Raw genomic sequence first — 13061 nt, 5'->3', positions numbered from 1 at the left:
TTTTTGGGTGACATAATGAGAAACCAAGTGGAAGATCAGCTAATGCCACATGAAGCACAGATGACGGCTACCCAGAAACTCTGGAATCAAACTCCCCCTTCTTCAAAAGTGAACTCCCTGTTTTCTTTCTGTTATCCATAGGGCTCTCTCCCACACCCAAAGTAAACAACAGAAATCCCACAACACGAAAGGAGCCTGAAAATAGAACACAAATTAGTCCTACACCTAGAAAAATAATGGCCCAAATTCCCGCATTATATAGCACCACTCACTTCAGCAAAAGATTTGACACTGAAAAGGCAGATAGCACCTAGCGGGGAATGAGAAACCTGAAAATGACAGAAAGACCCTAAAGTGACCCCAATGAACCCCACCCTCTGCTCTTCACACCTTTGTGTTCTCTCTCCTCTCGAGCTGCAGGCACTACCAGAGACTTGCTTCAAGCCAACAATGTGGCAAAGGTAATGAGACGTCAACCCCTTGACTACATTAGGTTACGTAAGACTCTTAGAAGACAGGAGAGATTCTCCTTGCTCTGGGTGAATTAAGCAGTCAGGTTGGGGAAGCTCGCAGGGCAAGATTCTGTGGTGGTGTCCAGCCTCCAGCTAGCAAAAGGTCCTCAGTCAGACAGTCACAGAACACAGAAGCAGATTCTTCCTCTCTGGTCAAGACTTTAGTTTTCCAGATGAGAACACAGCCGGACGGATCCCTTGACTGTGGTCTTGTCAGACCCTGTGACCTAGTTTAGCCATGCCTAGACTCCTGACCCACAGAAACAGTAAGATAATAAATGTGTGTTGTTTTAAGCTGCTAAATTTGTGGTAATCTCTTATGCAGAAATAGAAAACTAATAGCTAAGAGAAGAAATGAGGGTCCTGAGTCCCGCTATGTCCATCCTAAAAGTGAGTAAGAGCCATTTTAAGTCTGGATGCTGACCCCTCTTCTAAGCCCCCTCCTCTGCAGATAATCACAGGAAGAAACATTCAGACAAACTCAGAGTCAGCTAAGAGTACAGTGTCACATTCCAAGGATGTCTCTAATCTTAGATGTTTTTCTGGGTCCTACAATGAAAAGTTTATTAATCAGAGGAATTTCTTAAGCCAATAATGAAAAATAATGGACATGGTTCTAATATCTTATTATAATACACAGGAAACTTCTAAGTAGCTGACTTAAAATTCCGGGAAATGCAGGTGTCTTCATCACCTTTAATTCATGTTTTTTAAGAAACAAAACAAAACAAAATAACCTTTTCTTTAAATCTCTATACCTGTGAGCTCATGTAAGAGTGAATTAAAAAGAAAATGTCTAATGGGACCTTCCACCTTGAAGATATTTTCACAAGGCTGTCATATTTCTTGTGTTAATCTTCCCCAATGTTAACTTACTTACATTTCTTAGACTTTTAACAATTTTTTATAGCTTTTTAATAGGATGACAACTCCAAAAATCAACCGCATAAAACTATATATAAGGTAACTTCAGAATACATAACCCCAGTAATAATGGGAGCATAAATGCATAAATACAGCTGGGTCTGAATTGATACTAATTATAATTCTTAAACATATCCTATACATGCTTCAGGATTCCAGAAGCTGGTTTCCTTCACTTATCTACTGTCAGTGTCAAGTATTTAGTATTTAGTTCTTAGTTGTCTTTTTACTTCATATTATGATTTATCAGCTGATGCTAATATTAGCTCATTCCCAACATTAAACATATGTTACAGATTGAAGTAACCTCTAAGGTTCCTTATAGCTCTAATAGTTCATGATTAAGCTTACTTTTTGAGTAATATTTATTAAATGCTTACAGGCATTTAGAATTTATACGAAGCAAAATCAGATATAATGGAACCCATATAATGACTAAAAGTTGAATAAAATGGACTTAACATCCATATTTTGTGTTACGGAAGATATTGAAGTTCTAGAAATTTTCAGAGGGACAAAGCATGGCAAATGGTCTGGGTTGAGAGTCTTGGGTCAGGTGTGCTTAAGGTCAAGTCTAAGATCTAAAACCTGGGAGTTCGGTCAAGTTGGGAGATACAACCATCAATCACTCAACAAATATTTATTGGGCACTTACTACATACTGGCACGGTTCTGTTGCTGGGGTTCAGCAGTAATTAAGACTGACAAGGTCCCTGTTCACATTATAGTTGGGAGACAAATAACTAATGAGCAAGAAAATAAATACCAGAGATAATTTCAGATAGTGGAAAGTTGAGTCAATTCATGGGAACATACTAGTGTGGTTCTACTGATGTAGCTTGAGCTACATCAGTGATCAAAACATACAGATCCTTGCTTGCATGGAGATTACATACTGCTGGGGTAGAGAGACAATAACACAAGTGATGATAAGTAGATAAAAGATATACTGTATTGAAAGGTGATATGTGCTATGTAGGAGAGAGAGAGGGAGCATGCACATAGGATAAGGGTAATGGGAAGTGTGTATGTGGAGGGGTAGTAGAGCACAATTCTAGAAGTCAGGGTAGGCTCTATTAGGAAGTTGCCATTTGAGCAAAGACTGGGAGGAAATGTACAATGAAGGAGATAAAATTGGGCTATGAGATGGAGTGACTGGAGCAGGGTACCATGGGCTGCTTTATATGGAGTGGCCAATAAAGCCCTTCAGTTGAAACCACCATGTCCAGAAGGAGTCAGCCTCCGAAGGTCTGGCAGAAGAACATACCAAGGCGGGGGGACAGACCCTAAGGCAGAATTCAGCTTGGCATGGTCTGGGAACAAAAAGAAGGCTAGATATATTTTTTAAATATATTTTCTATAGTAATAAATATATCATAAAATATAACTAATTTAATTTATGGACTATAGTTAACAGCATTGTAATGTTTTTGTAGCAAAAGCCACATTGCTACTATATTAATTCTAAAGGTAAAAAAAGAATATGGGTTTGATATTGTGAGCTATGAATACAATTAAGCATTTTTTTCTCTTCTTCAATTTTTTTTCATTAATAAAGAGACCTTAACTATGCCATTTAGCTAATCTGTGTTCATCTGTGTATCTTCCTGAACACTAGAAGAACTGAGTTAGCATTTGGAATTAGATGAGAAAAAAGTACCTGAAAAATAAGTTTTTATGAGTAATGTTTCCATAACTTGTTGAGCTGGTTTTTTTTGTTCTTTTATTTTTGTGAATCTGAAATAAAGTTAATAATGAGAGAGAGAAATACTAATGTAGGGGAAGGAAGGAAGGAAGGAAGGAAGGAAGGAAGGAAGGAAGGAAGGAAGGAAGGAAGGAAGGAAGGAAGGAAGGAAGGAAGGAAGGAAGGAAGGAAGGAAGGAAGGAAGGAAGGAAGGAAGGAAGGAAGGAAGGAAGGAGGGAAGGAGGGAAGGAGGGAAGGAGGGAAGGAGGGAAGGAGGGAAGGAGGGAAGGAGGGAAGGAGGGAAGGAAGGAGGGAAGGAAGGAGGGAAGGAAGGAGGGAAGGAAGGAGGGAAGGAAGGAGGGAAGGAAGGAAGGAAGGAAGGAAGGAAGGAAGGAAGGAAGGAAGGAAGGAAGGAAGGAAGGAAGGAAGGAAAAAAGGAGGGAAGGAAAAAAGGAGGGAAGGAAAAAAGGAAAAAAGGAAGGAAGGAGGGAGGGAGGGAGGGAGGGGAAAGGGAGGGAAGAAGGAAAGAAAAAGAAAGAAAGGGAGAGAGAGAGGAAGAGAGAAAGAAGGAGGGCAAGGGAAGGGAAGGGAAGGGAAGGCAAGGGCAAGAGTGACTGGCATAATGATCCAGGATATGGGTCAGAGATGTGGGCAGGGGCTAGATCATGTAGGATTAAGTGAAAAAGGTCAACTTGGATCCTTGCTTTTTCCTTCTCTTTACTACATTGCTATCCTCCCCTGTATATAGTCCCTGCTCATCACTTTCAAACCCCTTCCATATCACCTGCCTTTAAAAACACACCCCCTCCTAGCCACACCCTCCTTCCTGTAGCTACCACTGAATTGCTCCCTCCCTTGGGGCCAAGCTTCTCTAAAAAATTCAGACCTGCTGCCTCTGCTTCCTCGCCTCGCATTTGCTCTCCAGCTTGTTCTACTGTGGATCCACTCCTATCAGCCCCACAACTCAACTCTTGCTAAAGTCACCAATGATCTCTACATGGCCAGATGCAACGGACACTTGTCCTGATGTCACCTGACTTGGGGCTGCCTTTGGCATGGGTGAACATTCTTTGTAGAAATAATACTCTTCTCTCCATGGCATCTTAACTTTCCTCATTGTCTCCTACATCTCTAGCTTCTCCTGAGCTTCACTTCTTGGAAATGACCCATAAAGGTAGGTCTTCAGTGAAAAAATTTCTTGGAAGTTGGTTAAGCAAAAGCTCATTCATCAGCCTTGAGGATCTTGATCCAGGGCAAGTCACTTAGTCTCAGAGATGCTATGGGGGAGAAGTTAGAGACTGAGAGCAAGTGAGACCTGGGCTTGCACTTTCTCTGTGGCCTTGGACAGGAGAGCATGTCCCCAGGCCCCAGTTTTCTCACCTGCAAAATAAGGATTTTAACAGCGGCCTTGCAGGGCTGTATAAAGATTAAATAATTCATCCTCCTCAAGTTCTCTAGTCAGTGCCTGGCACTTAGTAGAGGCTAATCTATTGTAATGGCCTTCCAAAGGCTCAGAAAAGTACCTTTTGTTTGAGTAACAGAGGGAGGGGGAATAAAAGCAATCACTCAACTGTTCTGGGTGGTGCTGTTGTTAATGACCTGCAAATTAACTCTACCTTTTAAACCTAAAATTCCTAAGTATGAGAAGGGATTCCAAACACACAAAATCTCAAACATCTTTCCAATTATCAACCAGAAGTAAATACGAATCGTTACTGAACACTCATATTCCCAAAATGTTTCTTATTTACTTTTAATTTACTAAGCAAGAGGCAGCATAGGGTGAGAATGTAACTCTATAGCTGAATTTCAATCCTGCCTCCCACTTCCTAGCTGTGAGACTGAGCAGATATCTAAGGTCACTATGCTTCCATATCCTCAACTGTATTGTGCCAATTATAATACCTATCTCATGGGACTGTTTTAAAAATTAAATGAATTAATAAAAAGAATGTATTTAGAATACTACCTGGCATAAAGTAATTTCCCCAAAAATATCAGGACAGCAGTGATGGCAGCTTATATTTATCCAGCTATCATTGGAGTTCTAACTTCAAACCCATTAAGTGATTTGAAATCAGATATCTAAATTACTATTTCCATACTTGTAATTTTCCTGTATGAAACAATGCACATCTGTATACCTTGTGGTAAATAGATTTTGTTGGATAGTTTACATTTGCCTTTCCAATCTACTCTCACCCTCTTCTGTGCTCAGAAGGCTGTCCTTATGCATCAGTCGGCTTCCTTGTCTTGTCTTCTGGCTTCTGGTTGGGAGCCAATGGGAGAAACTGGCAGAAAAGAGAAAAAGAGAGTTCTGGATATGTACTCCTCCAGCTCCCTCTCCCAAAGGCCATAGCTGCTGGCAGAATGTCCCTTCTTATAGGTATAGCTCCTCTCTCTAGAGTGTGGTAATCCTCTCTCTCCTGGCCCTCACCGACCGATAGGAGGTAAGGCTCCCCCACCGTTGCCAGTGCCAGGATGCTTCACCACCTTGCGTTGCTTTCCTTAACTCTGAAAATATGGTTTTCAATAGTCCCATCTATTAAAATTTCCTATATTATTGAGGTGTTTCCTGCTGGAATCTAGGCTGACACAGAGCTCAACCTTAGTGATATGTGGCCATGCAAAACATGAAGGAAAGGTAACACCTTAAACACTTTATATAGATGGAAAACCAAAAAACCCAGCAGCTGAGCCATAAGGCTGAGACAGTCACCCAAAGCACTCTACTTAAAACTCTTGTCATCGGAACTAGAAAATGCACATAGAGGGCAAAGCGAAGGTCCGTGATGCCTTCTAATCCTCTCAGAATTTTAGTCCTCACTGACCTTCTGTTCAGGTAAATGTTATTTCCTCTGACAACTTGCGGGATGAGAGGACTTGCTGGTTCTCAATCTTTCAAATGATCAAAGTTTCCTCCCCATCCACATTCATTCCACTGAGGCATTTGCTACCATGCCCCTGAGAACAAGTTCAAATACTGAACAAGCTTCTCTCATGCTACCTCACCTTTTCCGGCTGACCTAGTGGAACTAGAGCCCAAAGATAAATCCAGTATCTCACCCTGTTAACATTTGAGCCATCAGGAAAACTGAATGCCCCAGGGCTGCAGTTCTTTATTATAACCAGAAGCATAATTTTAGAAAGTAACACTGGCATCAGCTTTCTACCTCACAATATGAATTAATCATTAATTGCATCTTTAGGTCAAACGCTAGGTGAAAAAGTTGCTCAATAAATGTTTGTGGGCAACCATTGGCCCAAGTAAATAAGACAGGCAAAGCACATCACAGTAACTGGTGGCTGCAGACCCAGGCTAAGAGGCAGTTCTTAAAAGGAACCAGCTCATGATCAAGTATATTGAGAAACTGTCTGTCTTATACAACATTTTTGTCAATTTAATATGGATCCAAAATGCATATGAGCGAAAGTGATATAAAATACCAAGGTCTTCAATACTGTCATGATAGGAAAACATCACAATTATGAACAACAAGTACCAAAGTTATGTTTTAGTAGGAAAAATGGATAATATCTAAAAATAGGGCCAGACAGGAGCATTCAACATATGAAAAATAGAGCCAGGATATGTGAGATGGATAAAAGAAGAAAAACCAGGAAAATCAGGCTGCCTCCATTGTTCACATGAGGCATATGATTCATGAATCGCAACCTTACCATGAGTGCCTTGTACAGAATCCACAACTGAGCATCAGTAGCAACCTCTGAAAAAGGTGTTGTGTCTTCCAAAACACGGCGCAACTGGCGAGCTGTAATTTTATTTACTCAAGAGATATATTGCTGAAGAGCTGTGTACAAATCAGCTTTTTGTAAGAGAATCATTTTTCGAATGTACCAGGGGATCTAGCTTTATGAACAAAATACTCAAGTAAATACTTTGTACAGTGAATAATAAAGCTCGTGCCCCTGGCCTTCTCTTCATTTATGTGTGTGAGATTAAACAGTTGGTGTTGCGTGTAGGTGTGCATAACAGTGCACACGAGTATGTTTAAATAGTTAAAAGAACCATTCAGTTGATGATTAAGACTCTGGAGTGATTAAAAATCACATCAAATGTTTTCTAAGAAAAGACAATCTTGTCAGTCTAAGCAAAAATATGGAAAATCTTTTACTACTGATGCCTAAATGCCCATTCAGAAGATTAATGTGAAAAAGATATAAGGTCCAATTTTTAATGAATTTAAAAGAGAAAACCACAGAGATATAGCTTAGGACACGGTTTCTCAAAGTGAAGGGTCAATGGCTCTATTCTCAGGGTTCCCAGAATGTTAAGTAGATCTCTATGTTAATCCAATGCTCTCACCACTTATATTAAATGCTTATTTTAGAAATACAAAAACTTCTTTTTTGCAGGGACAGTTTGCAATTAAAAGACATTGTAAATCACTATTTTCATCTATTTTTTTCTTAACTGAAGTCTGAAGCTCATTAAAGTCACATGAATCTATGTGAATTTTTCTCTAATCTTAAAAAGGATTTATAATCCTGTAGTGTTCTCATTTGAACTGGAAGGTTCTGTACAAATTCATGATGTATTTATACCTATAATTTTATTAGAGAAGTTGCAAACTTATAAAAAATCATCCATAATGTGAAGAATTCCCATGCAACATCCCTCCAACACCTTATGTTGTTGTTGAACATTTGTTACAGATTATGAAAGAACATCATCATTCATGATATATTTTAACTTTTAAAAATATGTGTTTTCTAACTCTGCCCATAATATTGTACTGTAATGAGTAATCCAGAGCACTGAGGAGCCCCAGTGAATTGTGGTCTCCAAATACCATTTCCCTCTAAAAGAAATCAGGTTTCTTATGAGAAAGAGCTCATTCCAGGTCTGAAGCAGGAAATGTGTAAGATGGGCCTGGCATATCTTACCATACTGGATAGCAAAGGAGCTGTCAAAGGCTACTAATATTATGTCAAAAGAATTCAGGAGCCAATTTTAATAGGCTCCTACTGTCCAAAGATAAAACAATTTCAGTCTCAATAAGGAAAATAACTGCAATGGATTAAAATACATCAAAGGTGTTTAGACCGAGGCACTAAAGACTACAATAACAGGAATCCTCTGGTGGATGCCAGAAAACCAAATCATTGTTTTGGAAAAGAAGCATTTGAAGAATCTCCTGGGTGAACATGAGATTTTATGTTGATCATGTTAAGGAATGCATAAAAAGATAGAAAAAAAATCAATAAAACTGTTATTTCTTTGAAGAGATCAACAGAATTCCTTGACCTCTAGCTAGATCAAAAAAAAGGGAGAAGACACAAATTACTAATGTCACAAGTGACATGAGACATCACCACAAAGCCTACAAATATTAAGAAGATAAAAGGGAAGATTATAAAAAACTCTATACCAATAAATATGATAACTTAAATGAAACAGACAAAATGAAATAAATGAAAATACAATCTACCAAACCTCACTCAAGAAGAAAATTGTATAGTCTAAAATATAAACCATAATGTAAACCCAAATGTAACCTTGTTCGAAAGCTATTATCTCAATATCTGCACATCAGTTGCAGTAAATATAGTATGAACATGTAAAACGATTATTGCTGGGGAAGGGACAAAGTGTCTGATGTTGAATATGTGGGAGTACCGTATATTGTATATATGAATTACTGTGGTCTAAAACTTTAGTGAAGACAAAATTTAATAATTAGAAAAAAAAAAAAGAAAAAGAAAGGACATAGACACTGAGGAAGAGATGGAAGTTGCCTTGCCAATGTGCATACAGGGCAACACTTATTGCAGTGATGGAAGGCAAAACATCAAAAAAAGCTTTTTCATTTTAAAATTTTTGATACCCCAATTTATTTTTACTTTAAGTTTTCTAAATTAGTAGGTATTCTATATCTAACCTTTAAGCGCATCACTATATTTCATTTTCCTATTAATGGAACCTGGCAATATATTGGGCTTCATTTTCAGAGAGGTTTTGGGCCACAGAAGGGTTTGATGGTGGTGGGGGAGGAATACTGGTATGGGGGGCTGTTGGTGGGGGGCATAAGGTTGGGAGGGAGTTCTCCTGGGCATATATGCGGGGTGCATAAAAATGTTTGGATATTTTCATAGCAGTTACAGTTGGGAACGACAGCTGGGGGAGTACTGAGGTCCTGGTTGGGTGAGCTCTGTTGCATTCCCTAATGGAACAGCAACAACCCCTGAGTGCAATAGCTAAGACCAATAAGGAAGGATGGTCCAAAAATGAGCCCTTGATGCTAAAGACTATACCTGTGAGCCTGTGTGCCTGAAATAAGAACTAGGCCTAGAGCGGCAGGGTGCCTAAGAACTTCCTCCTGGGAGCCTACATGTTGCTCAAATGTGGCCAATCTCGAAGCCAAACTCAGCAAGTATATGCATTGCCTTCTCTCAAGCATGGGACATGACTCCCAGGGATGAGACTCCCTGGTGCCGAGGGATTACTACCAAGTACCAGCTGATGATGTGGCTGGAGAATGACCTTGAATAAAAGGGTCAACTCAGACCAGCAGAATATCTCAGCCTACATGTAATATGAGGAGTTAAAAATGCTTTTTGACCTTGAATAAAAGGGGGAAATGGAAAGGACAAATGAGTTTATATGGCTATGAGTCTCCAAAAAAGAGCTGGGGGGTCATCAGAGGGGTTGTCCTTACCCACACCTCAGCAGAGTCCCAGAGAGAGCTAAAGTAGATATATCCCCAGGTATTGGTTCTTCTGAGGGCTACAGAGACACACAGGTTATATGCTCATGGCAGAGGGACTTCAGTGCCATGTCAGTGGGCCCTACTTTGGAGTTTGTGTTCCTGAGTGTGATGGAGTTGGACTTAGATTGTGATCTTTGTTCACAAGCCTCTCCTGTTACTTTTACTGGACTGGTGGTTGGTGCTGGGGTTTAGTGTATACTCAGGGGACCTGAATCTCTGGACTGTCCATGTGATAGCCAGACTCTGAGCCTCAACAGACTTGCAACTCCTATCCTCTGGTTTATTGGACTTACCTCAGCCAGCTAACAGGGAGGTGAAGCAGGTCAACCACCACACCAGGGAGCCAAGAGTGCCTACAACTTCAAACAGAAGAACTGCATCCATCATCCAAGTGGAATCTAAGCACCCTCTTGATACAGAGGTGGAGTGGACATAGCTATTCCAGGGTCCACAGAATGGAGGCGTGGAGTATGGATTGGAGTGGACTTGCTGATGCTCTATTCTGGAATTGTCATGATTAGTGATGGAAGTAAATGTGGCATTGAGGTGGAGAAAGTGGCAATAATGGCTGCTGGGGGTGGGAAGTGGGAAGAAGAGATGTGATGTGGGGGCATTTTCAGGACTTGGCATTGTCCTGGGTGGTACTGTGGGGACAGTTACTGGACACTGTGTGTCCTCCCTTGGCCCATTGGGTGGATTGGGGGAGAGTGTAAACTTAAATGTGGAACATTGACCATGTGGTGCAGCAGTGCTCAGAGATGTGTTCACCGAGTGCAGTGAGTGTCCCATGACGTAGGAGGAGGTTGTTGTTATGGGAGGAGTGGGGTGAGGGGGGTGGAGGGGTATATGGGGACCTCATATTTTTTTAATGTAACATTAAAAAATAAGTAAAGACATGGAAACGGACTTTGGCCCAGTGGTTAGGGCGTCCGTCTACCATATGGGAGGTCCGCGGTTCAAACCCCGGGCCTCCTTGACCCGTCTGGAGCTGGCCATGCGCAGTGCTGATGCGCGCAAGGAGTGCCGTGCCACGCAAGGGTGTCCCCCGCATGGGAGAGCCCCACGTGCAAGGAGTGCGCCCGTGAGGAAAGCCGCCCAGCGTGAAAAGAAAGAGCAGCCTGCCCAGGAATGGCGCCGCCCACACTTCCCGTGCCGCTGACGACAACAGAAGCGGACAAAGAAATAAGACGCAGCAAATAGACACCAAGAACAGACAACCAGGGGAGGGGGGGAATTAAATAAATAAATAAATATTTTAAAAAAAAAAATAAGACAAAAATAAAATAAGAAAAGCTTTAAAAAAAAAAAAAGAAGAAGAAATTGTTAGCCTGAGCATTCCTCTGTTAAAGAAAGTAAAGTCATAGTTATAAACCTGCATATAAAGAAAACTCCAGACTCAAATGGCTTCATTGGTTACTTCTACAAATATTTAAGGAAGAAGCAATACTGAATCTAATCAAACTCTTCCATTAAAATAGAAGAGGAGAGAACTCATTACATGAGGCCAGAGTTACCCTCTTATCAAAATCAGACAAATGTTTTACAAAAGATCAAAACAACACAAAACCACAGACCAATATCCCTCTTGAATAGACACAAAAATCCCTAACTAAATATTTGCAAATCAAATCTAGCAATATATAATTATAATACATCATGACAGAATGGAGCTTGCTCAAGAATGCAAAGATGTTTCAACATTTATAAATCAATCAATACAATTCACCATACCATCACAATAACAAAGAAAAATCATATGAACATCTCAATACATGTAGAAAAAACATTTGATAAAATTCAACTCCCATTCATATTTAAAACTCTCAGAAAACAAAAATAGAAGGGAATCTGATGAAAGGCACGTATGAAAAGACCTTCAGCTAACATCACGTTTAATGGTAATAGACTACATCTCTCACCACTTTTATTCACTATTGTACTGGGATGCTAGCCAGTGTAATAAGAGAAGTAAAAGATATAAAAAGAAAGAAGTAAATATTTTTTATCTGTAGATGGCAAAATAATCTACGTAGACATCCCAAGGAATGTATCAAAAGTTATAAAACTAATAATTGAATTTAGCAAAGTCAAAAGATAGGTAAATATAAAAAAATCAATTGTACTTTTGCATACCAGCAATGAACAATGGAACACTGAAATTAAAAAAAGAAATACCAAAAACCTGGCATACTTAAAGGATAAACGTAACTAATATGCCCAAGACTCAAACACTGAAAACTAAATAACATTGCAAAGGGAAATTAAGGAAGACTGCTCTTCATTTATTTGGTTCTTCCTTAATTTCTCTTAGAATAAAAGACTTGTATCTAGACTATATAAGCCATTCCATTCCTTGGGGCCCACAAGGTTCCTGTGAAGTCTTGCTTCCCTTGCCCAGTCCCAAAGGCATGACCTTTGGGACTGAACATCAGCAGTTCCTTTCCGTACCTCTCACCTGGCAAAGAATGGTGTCCCAGTCAGTGACCATCTGGTTGAAAGAAACAGGAGCTCACTAGACTTGGCTTCAGTAAATGGGAATTTACTAGCAAGGGCCTGGATATTTTATGGAATGCAAAAGCAAAAAGTACAGCTTGGCCTCTGAATGGTTTGGAATCAGGAATTGGCACATCTCCTTTCCTACACAAAGCCCCATGGTCTCTCATATCTGTTTCTTCCCCCTCATGTCTGCCACATTCCTTTTCTTTCCTGCTCCAGGCTGCTTCTCCATGCAGGTGGGGCAAACATGGCCATCTCAGCCCTTCCTAATCTCTTTTCACTTACTACTACCTGGCAGGCAGTCTCTATGACATTCACAGGGCACAGTGGTGTTAGGTGTTGCCAAGGAGTCAAGCCAGAAGTCACTGGATTGTTTATTAGGAAACCCACAGTGATTCTCAAGGTAACAGTTTCAGATCATGACTGGAATGGAAAGAAGATAGAAAGGAACTGTGGAGGGGTTTGAATAACTACAGCTTATCTGTGCTTTATTGTTTCCAAAGCATTTGCATCTCATTTGATCTTTACTGACCTGTGGGGCAGGCAGGTAAGAAAGATTGTAATTTCTTCAATTACACAAGCCAACTGAATTGAATCATTTTCTCTACCATAATCAGGATGGGAAGTTGATCAGTTACTGAAAATATCAGTTAAGGCAAGGAATCATAAGCGTGTAACACAAACAACACATTTTGTTTCATTTGGTTACCCACT

General features: G+C 40.1%; 1 protein-coding gene across 7 annotated transcripts in view; it reads right to left on the bottom strand.

The window, feature by feature from the left end:
• APBA1 (amyloid beta precursor protein binding family A member 1) overlaps positions 1–13061 on the bottom strand; it is a 266960-nt gene that overhangs the window by 230529 nt on the left and 23370 nt on the right. For 6 of the 7 annotated variants that reach the window (XM_071216689.1, XM_071216690.1, XM_058301690.2 and 3 more), the window contains one exon: positions 5323–5411. The exons of the other annotated variant lie outside the window; for it this stretch is intronic. The gene's annotated coding sequence lies outside the window, so the exon portion shown is untranslated. The remainder of the gene's footprint in view (positions 1–5322; positions 5412–13061) is intronic. 7 annotated transcript variants of the gene reach the window in all.

The sequence above is a fragment of the Dasypus novemcinctus genome, chromosome 8 (assembly GCF_030445035.2).
Source record: "Dasypus novemcinctus isolate mDasNov1 chromosome 8, mDasNov1.1.hap2, whole genome shotgun sequence".
Classification (NCBI taxonomy): domain Eukaryota; kingdom Metazoa; phylum Chordata; class Mammalia; order Cingulata; family Dasypodidae; genus Dasypus; species Dasypus novemcinctus.
The sequence above is the reverse complement of the archived record's forward strand: the minus strand, read 5'-3'. Positions and strand labels throughout refer to the sequence as shown.